Consider the following 8,866-nt stretch of genomic DNA (forward strand, 5'->3'; position numbering starts at 1 on the left):
GTGAAGGTTTATCTTATTGGAGAGAGAAGGTCCATCTTACTGGAGAGAGAAGTTCTATCTTACTGGAGAGAGAAGGTTTATCTTATTGGAGAGAGAAGGTCTATGTTACTGGAGAGAGAAGTTCTATCTTACTGGAGAGAGAAGGTCTATCTTACTGGAGAGAGAAGGTTTATCTTATTGGAGAGAGAAGGTCTATGTTACTGGAGAGACAAGGTCTATCTTACTATAGAGAGAAGGTCTATCTTACTGGAGAGAGGAGGTCTATCTTACTGGAGAGAGAAGGTCTATCTTACAGGAGAGAGAAGGTGTATCTTATTGGAGAGAGAAGGTCTATCTTACTGGAGAGAGAAGGTTTATCTTACTGGAGAGAGAAGGTCTATCTTACAGGAGAGAGAAGGTGTATCTTATTGGAGAGAGAAGGTCTATCTTACTGAAGAGAGAAGGTCTATCTTACTGGAGAGAGAAGGTTTATCTTACTGGAGAGAGAATGTCAATCTTACTGGAGAGACAAGGTCTATCTTACTGAAGAGCGAAGGTCTATCTTACTGGAGAGAGAAGGTGTATCTTATTGGAGAGAGAAGGTCTATCTTACTGGAGAGAGAAGGTCGATCTTACTGGAGAGAGAAGGTTTATCTTATTGGAGAGAGAAGGTCTACCTTACTGGAGAGAGAAGGTTTATCTTACTGGAGAGAGAATGTCAATCTTACTGGAGAGACAAGGTCTATCTTACTGAAGAGCGAAGGTCTATCTTACTGGAGAGAGAAGGTGTATCTTATTGGAGAGAGAAGGTTTATCTTATTGGAGAGAGAAGGTCTATCTTACTGGAGAGAGACAGTCTATCTTACTGGAGAGCGAAGGTCTATCTTACTGGAGAGAGAAGGTGTACCTTATTGGAGAGACAAGGTCTATCTTACTGGAGAGCGAAGGTCTATCTTACTGGAGAGAGAAGGTCTATCGTACTGGAGAGAGAAGGTCTATCTTACTATAGAGAGAAGGTCTATCGTACTGGAGAGAGAAGGTGTATCTTATTGGAGAGAGAAGGTCTATCTTACTATAGAGAGAAGGTCTATCTTACTGGAGAGAGAAGGTGTATCTTATTGGAGAGAGAAGGTCTATCTTACTGGAGAGAGAAGGTCTATCTTACTAAAGAGAGAAGGTCTATCGTACTGGAGAGAGAAGGTCTATCTTACTATAGAGAGAAGGTCTATCGTACTGGAGAGAGAAGGTGTATCTTATTGGAGAGAGAAGGTCTATCTTACTATAGAGAGAAGGTCTATCTTACTGGAGAGAGAAGGTGTATCTTATTGGAGAGAGAAGGTCTATCTTACTGGAGAGAGAAGGTCTATCTTACTAAAGAGAGAAGGTCTATCGTACTGGAGAGAGAAGGTCTATCTTACTATAGAGAGAAGGTCTATCGTACTGGAGAGAGAAGGTCTATCTTACTATAGAGAGAAGGTCTATCGTACTGGAGAGAGAAGGTCTATCTTACTATAGAGAGAAGGTCTATCGTACTGGAGAGAGAAGGTCCATCCTATTTTATGAAGCCCAGGATCCCATTTGCTTGACTAACGACTCTCTCAGTACGTCCTGCCACCTTCAAAGATTGATGCACATGCAACCCCCCCCCCCCCCCCCCCCCCCGGGTCCCTCTGTCCCTGCACGCTCTTTAGAACCGTGCCATGAAGTATATATTGCTTCTCCCTAACCCTTCTGCCAAAATTCATCACCTCACACTTGTCAGTATTAAATTCCATCTGCCACCCCTCTGCCCACTCTGACAGCCCATCTCTGTCCTGTTGCAGTCGACTGGCATCATCCTCACCGTCTGCCGCGCCTCCGAGTTTCGGTGTGATAAGAGGTGGGGAGAACGCGGGGACTCGCCACCACAGGTAGAGGCGAACGGCGTAGATGCATTTAAGGAGTGTGGGGGGGGGGGGGGGGGGAAGCTAGGTAAACACAGGAGGGAGAAAGGAATAGAAGGATATGGTGATGGGGGTTGGGGGGGGGGGGCGGCGGGAGAGATGAAGTAGGGGCAGCGGGAGGAGGCTCGTGTGGCCCATAAACGCCAGCACTGAGCAGATGGGATGAACGGCCGGTTTCCGTGCTGGTGAGATTTGACGCGCGATCCCACGTCCTCTCCCTGCAGAGAAAGCGACGCCCGCGCCCCAAACCCCAAGAATCTCAGTCGTTTCCCCTCAGTGACAGCTGGGGAAAACACACTGGCTTCAGAATAATGTCTCTGTCAGAGAGAGAGAGAGAGAGAGCAAGAGAGAGAGAGATCTCAGGAGCCCATCACAGGACTGAAAATTAATCATTTTTACATTATAGTCTTACATTCATCGCTACATATATTCCCAGTTCCATTGCACTGATCCTGTGTTTGATATAAGTCTCTGTTACAGTTCTGTCTTCCCTTTGTGAGGAGCATTTCAGTGAACGTCAGCCTCTTGTAAATCACATTGAATGCAAGGTGACAGGCTGTAAATTACTCGTTCCACTCAATTACATTTAATGCTTGCGGCCAGAGACCCTTATGAAATTCTTCCCAAAGCAGCATTCTCAGCATTGTAACAATCCCCAAACTAATCCCACTGCCCCGCTCTCTCCCCATAGCCCTGTATCAATCCCCAAACTAGTCCCACTGCCCCGCTCTCTCCACGTCGCCCTGTATCAATCCCCAAACTAGTCCCACTGCCCCCGCTCTCTCCCCATAGCCCTGTATCAATCCCCAAACTAATCCCACTGCCCCCGCTCTCTCCCCATAGCCCTGTATCAACCCCCAAACTAATCCCACTGCCCCGCTCTCTCCCCATAGCCCTGTATCAACCCCCAAACTAATCCCACTGCCCCGCTCTCTCCCCATAGCCCCGTCTCAATCCCCAAACTATTCCCACTGCCCCGCTCTCTCCCCATAGCCCTGTATCAATCCCCAAACTAGTCCCACTGCCCCGCTCTCTCCACGTCGCCCTGTATCAATCCCCAAACTAGTCCCACTGCCCCGCTCTCTCCCCATAGCCCTGTATCAATCCCCAAACTAATCCCACTGCCCCGCTCTCTCCCCATAGCCCTGTATCAACCCCCAAACTAATCCCACTGCCCCGCTCTCTCCCCATAGCCCTGTATCAACCCCCAAACTAATCCCACTGCCCCGCTCTCTCCCCATAGCCCTGTATCAATCCCCAAACTAATCCCACTGCCCCACTCTCTCCCCATAGCCCTGTATCAATCCCCAAACTAGTCCCACTGCCCCGCTCTCTCCACGTCGCCCTGTATCAATCCCCAAACTAGTCCCACTGCCCCGCTCTCTCCATGTCGCCCTGTATCAATCCCCAAACTAATCCCACTGCCCCGCTCTCTCCCCATATCCCTGTATCAGGAATTCTCTTCCCCCAAGGCTAGACCATTGGAAATATTCGAGGCGGGGTTGGACAGATCTTTGATTGACAAGAAAGTCGAGGGTTATGGTGGTGTGGGTGGGAAGAGAGGGCACGGCAGGAAAGTGGAGCTGTGGCCAGGAGCGGATCCGCCATAATCTTGCTGGGTGGTCTCCTCCTTGCCCCTGTTCCTCATGTCCCCGTGGCTGAACTGTCACCTCTCCCCATCCACCCGTCTTGGTTTCATATCGCTCTCAGGTTTAAAATTATTAACTAATTCCACCCCCCCTCCTCTCCCAGTTCGAGAGTCTCTGGCCCAGGGGTTTGATGGGGGGGGGTGGGGGTGGGGGAGAAACAGCAACAGCCTCTCGGAATCTACCCTGTCAAACCCTCTCAGAACTTTACACGTTGCGACGAGATCGCCTCTCATTCTCCTAAACTCCAGAGAATGCAGACCCGTTCTGCTCAGTCTCTCCCCGTGGGGACAGCCCTCCTTCATCCCGGGAATCAGTCTAGTTCGTTGCAGCACCGCGCACCCCCCCCCCCCTCCCCCCTTCCTCCAAGGTAAGTACGTCCTTCCTTGGGTCAGGGAAGCGAGACTGCGCGCGGTGTCGAAATGCCTTAGCACACTGGGGAATCGCATCCCACCTCGCACGCTGACTGCCTTCTACGCTCTCAGCCTCTGAGAGAGAGAGAGAGAGAGAGAGAGAGAGAAAGAGAGTCAGAGATCGAGGATGTGACCTGCTCAGTACTCTCAGGGAGCTGAACAGACAGATGACATCATCTAATGCGCTTTTAAAAAAATAAAATGGACCCGCTCATAAATTAACTGCTTTTTCAAACCTTGCTCTTTTTTATTGATTTTCATTATATAAAAGTTAATTATAACAATGATTTAATTAATAAAATGCTGTTGTACCAAAGATGCTTGGAGCATCCGAAATAGGGCATTACAACTGATGCAAGGGCATATATCTGAGGCGTTTATAGCCTGACACATTTATTATAATTAGGCATATTCATCAAAGCCTCTTTATCAGTACTTGAAGATTAATAATAATCAGAAGATTTAAATGAAATTGAAATCGGTTCGACGGGGTCCGGTGGAGAACCACAGAGCCTCGGCTCGCAGTCGGAAGCCCGCTCGGATTGCCAGGAAGCACCGTCCGGTTTAATCCCGCAAACCCCCCCGTCCTCCGAGGCCCGCGTGAACCCCCGCATGTTCGACCTCTTCGAGTCCCCTTTCGGGCAGCGCGTTCCAGCTCACGACGACTCCCCGCGTTAAAAAATGAATTCTCCTCCTCTCTCTCCCCGCCACCCTGGTTCCGTTACCAATTGCCTAAAAATCTGTGTCCCTCTGGTTACCGACGCCTCCCCGCCACCGGAAACAGTTTCTCCCTCTCTCTCTCTACTCTATCCAAACCCCCCCCTCCTGATTCCGAACGCCTCCATTAAATCTCCCCCTTAACCTTCTCTGCTCCGAGGAAGAACAATCCCCGCTTCTCCCAGTCTCTCCGCATCGACTGAAGTCCCTCGTCCCCCCTCCCCAGGACCGTTCTGGTCCATTCTCCTCCGCAACCCCCTCTCCAAGGCCTCGGCACCCTCCCTAAAGCACGGTGCCCAGAATGAGGACACAATAGGCTCATAGGAATAAAAACAAGAAATGCTGGAACCACTCAGCAGGTCTGGCAGCATCTGTGGAAAGAGAAGCAGAGTTAACGTTTCGGGTCAGTGACCCTTCTTCGGAACCGAAACGTTAACTCTGCTTCTCTTTCCACAGGTGCTGCCAGACCTGCTGAGTGGTTCCAGCATTTCTTGTTTTTATTTCAGATTTCCAGCATCCGCAGTATTTTGCTTTTATTTTAGGATCATAGGAACGTAGGAAGTAGGAGCAGGAGTAGGCCATTCAGCCCATCGAGCCTGTTCTGTCATTCAATCGGATCATAGTCGATCATTTACCTCAAAGTCCAGGTACATAAATCCCTGAAGGTTGCTACCCAGGTTAATAGGGCTGTTAAGAAGGCATATGGTGTGTTAGCTTTTATTAGTAGGGGGGTCGAGTTTCGGAGCCACGAGGTCATGCTGCAGCTGTACAAAACTCTGGTGAGGCCGCACCTGGAGTATTGCGTGCAGTTCTGGTCACCGCATTATAGGAAGGACGTGGAAGCTATGGAAAGGGTGCAGAGGAGATTTACTAGGATGTTGCCTGGTATGGAGGGAAGGTCTTACGAGGAAAGGCTGAGGGACTTGAGGTTGTTTTCGTTGGAGAGAAGGAGGAGGAGAGGTGACTTAATAGAGACATACAAGATAATCAGAGGGTTAGATAGGGTGGATAGTGAGAGTCTTTTTCCTCGGATGGTGATGGCAAACACGAGGGGACATAGCTTTAAGTTGAGGGGTGATAGATATAGGACAGATGTCAGAGGTAGTTTATTTACTCAGAGAGTAGAAGGGGCGTGGAACGCCCTGCCTGCAACAGTAGTAGACTCGCCAACTTTAAGGGCATTTAAGTGGTCATTGGATAGACATATGGATGAAAATGGAATAGTGTAGGTCAGATGGTTTCACAGGTCGGCGCAACATCGAGGGCCGAAGGGCCTGTACTGCGCTGTAATGTTCTAATTCTAATTCTAAATGGCCTCCCCCTTATTCTGAGACTGTGTCCCCTGGTTCTAGACTCACCAGTCAGGGGGAAACATCCCATCCGCATCCACCCTGTGACAATTTTGTAAGTTAGAATGAGATCACCTCTCATTCTTTGAAACTCTAGAGAAGACAGGCCCAGTCTCCTCGATCTCCCCTCATTAAGCCAATCCCGCCATCCCAGGGATTAGTCTGGTGAACCTCCGTTGCACTCCCTCTATGACAAGTATATCCTTCCTTAGATAAGCAGACCAAAACTGTACACAATATTCCAGCTGTGCTCTCACCGAGGCTCTATACAATTGCAGCAAGACCTCTTTACTCCTGTACTCAAAACCCTTTGCAATGAAGGCCAACACACCACTTGCCTTCCTAACTGCTTGCTGCACCTGCATACCAGCTTTCAGTGACTCATGAACAAGGACACCCAGGTCTCTTTGGACCTCAACACCTCCCAACCTCTCGCCGTTTAAGAAATACTCTGTCCTTCTGTTTTTTTTTCTCTACCAAAGTGGATCACCTCACACTTATTCACATTATATTCCATCTGCCACGTTCTTGCCCATTCACTCAGCCTGTCCAAGTCCTCCTTGATGTCTCCTTGCATCCTTCTCACAACTTACATTCCCACCTAAGTTTTGTGTCATCAGCAAATTTGGAAATATTACACTTAGTCCCAGCATCTTTCCCTCCAGTCAGATGCAGATCCATTCACTATGATTCTGCCTCCACTCCCTTAGCCAATTTCGTAGCCAAGTTACCATTGTCCCACCTTTGACGCCATGTGCTTTTATTGTACGAATAACTCTGTTACGTGGGACTTCATCAAAAAAGCCTTTTGAAAGTCCATACATACAGCATCCACTGCATGACCCTCATCAACCCTCTCTGTTATCGCCTCAAAGAACTCAATCGGATCAGACAGACACAATTTGCCTTTAACAAGCCTGTGCGGGCCATATCCCACTGCTTCCAGTTGGTTATTTTTCCCATTGGATTTTCCTTTGGCAACCGGTTTAACCCGAAATATATTGTGATTGCTATTACCCAGCTGCACCCCTCCATCCCCCGAAACGCACTCCACTTGCCCTCCTTCCCCAGAACTACACCCAGGGCGGATTCCTCCCTCGATGGGTCATAAACACATATTAAGGAAGGTCCCTTGTAAACTCTCGAGGGCAATTATGGATGGACAATAAAGGCAAGTCTAGCCAGCAACACCCCCATCGCAGGAACGAATGAAACAAACACATTACCAGATAGATTTTGAAGCACTCGGATATCGTCTCGCTGTTGGACAGTAATGTCACTCGGGATCAATACTTCCTCTCCTACCATTCATTCCTTCCCTCTTTATACAGAGAGAGAGAGAGACACACACAGACTGCGGGAGATGGAGAGAGTCCTCTGTTTATATAGAGAGAGAGACAAACACAGACTGCGGGAGATGGAGAGAGTCCTCTGTTTATATATAGAGAGAGACACAGACTGTGGGAGACGGAGAGAGTCCTCTGTTTATATAGAGAGACACAGACTGTGGGAGGTGGAGAGAGTCCTCTGTTTATATAGAGAGACACAGACTGTGGGAGATGGAGAGAGTCCTCTGTTTATATAGAGACACACAGACTGCGGGAGATGGAGAGAGTCCTCTGTTTATATAGAGAGAGACACAGACTGTGGGAGATGGAGAGAGTCCTCTGTCTATATAGAGAGAGAGACAAACACAGACTGCGGGAGATGGAGAGAGTCCTCTGTTTATATAGAGAGAGACACACAGACTGCGGGAGATGGAGTGAGTCCTCTGTTTATATAGAGAGAGACACAGACTGTGGGAGATGGAGAGAGTCCTCTGTTTATATAGAGAGACACAGACTGTGGGAGATGGAGAGAGTCCTCTGTTTATATAGAGAGAGACACAGACTGTGGGAGATGGAGAGAGTCCTCTGTCTATATAGAGAGAGAGACAAACACAGACTGCGGGAGATGGAGAGAGTCCTCTGTTTATATAGAGAGAGACACACAGACTGCGGGAGATGGAGAGAGTCCTCTGTTTATACAGAGAGAGAGACACACAGACTGCGGGAGATGGAGAGAGTCCTCTGTTTATATAGAGAGAGACACAGACTGTGGGAGATGGAGAGAGTCCTCTGTCTATATAGAGAGAGAGACAAACACAGACTGCGGGAGATGGAGAGAGTCCTCTGTTTATATAGAGAGAGACACACAGACTGCGGGAGATGGAGTGAGTCCTCTGTTTATATAGAGAGAGACACAGACTGTGGGAGATGGAGAGAGTCCTCTGTCTATATAGAGAGAGAGACAAACACAGACTGCGGGAGATGGAGAGAGTCCTCTGTTTATATAGAGAGAGACACACAGACTGCGGGAGATGGAGTGAGTCCTCTGTTTATATAGAGAGAGACACAGACTGTGGGAGATGGAGAGAGTCCTCTGTTTATATAGAGAGACACAGACTGTGGGAGATGGAGTGAGTCCTCTGTTTATATAGAGAGAGACACACAGACTGCGGGAGATGGAGTGAGTCCTCTGTTTATATAGAGAGAGACACAGACTGTGGGAGATGGAGAGAGTCCTCTGTTTATATAGAGAGACACAGACTGTGGGAGATGGAGAGAGTCCTCTGTTTATATAGAGAGAGACACACAGACTGCGGGAGATGGAGTGAGTCCTCTGTTTATATAGAGAGAGACACAGACTGCGGGAGATGGAGAGAGTTCTCTGTTTATATAGAGAGAGACACACAGACTGCGGGAGATGGAGAGAGTTCTCTGTTTATATAGAGAGAGAGACAGACTGTGGGAGATGGAGAGAGTCCTCTGTTTATATAT

This window comes from Heterodontus francisci, chromosome X (assembly GCF_036365525.1).
Source record: "Heterodontus francisci isolate sHetFra1 chromosome X, sHetFra1.hap1, whole genome shotgun sequence".
NCBI lineage: Eukaryota > Metazoa > Chordata > Chondrichthyes > Heterodontiformes > Heterodontidae > Heterodontus > Heterodontus francisci.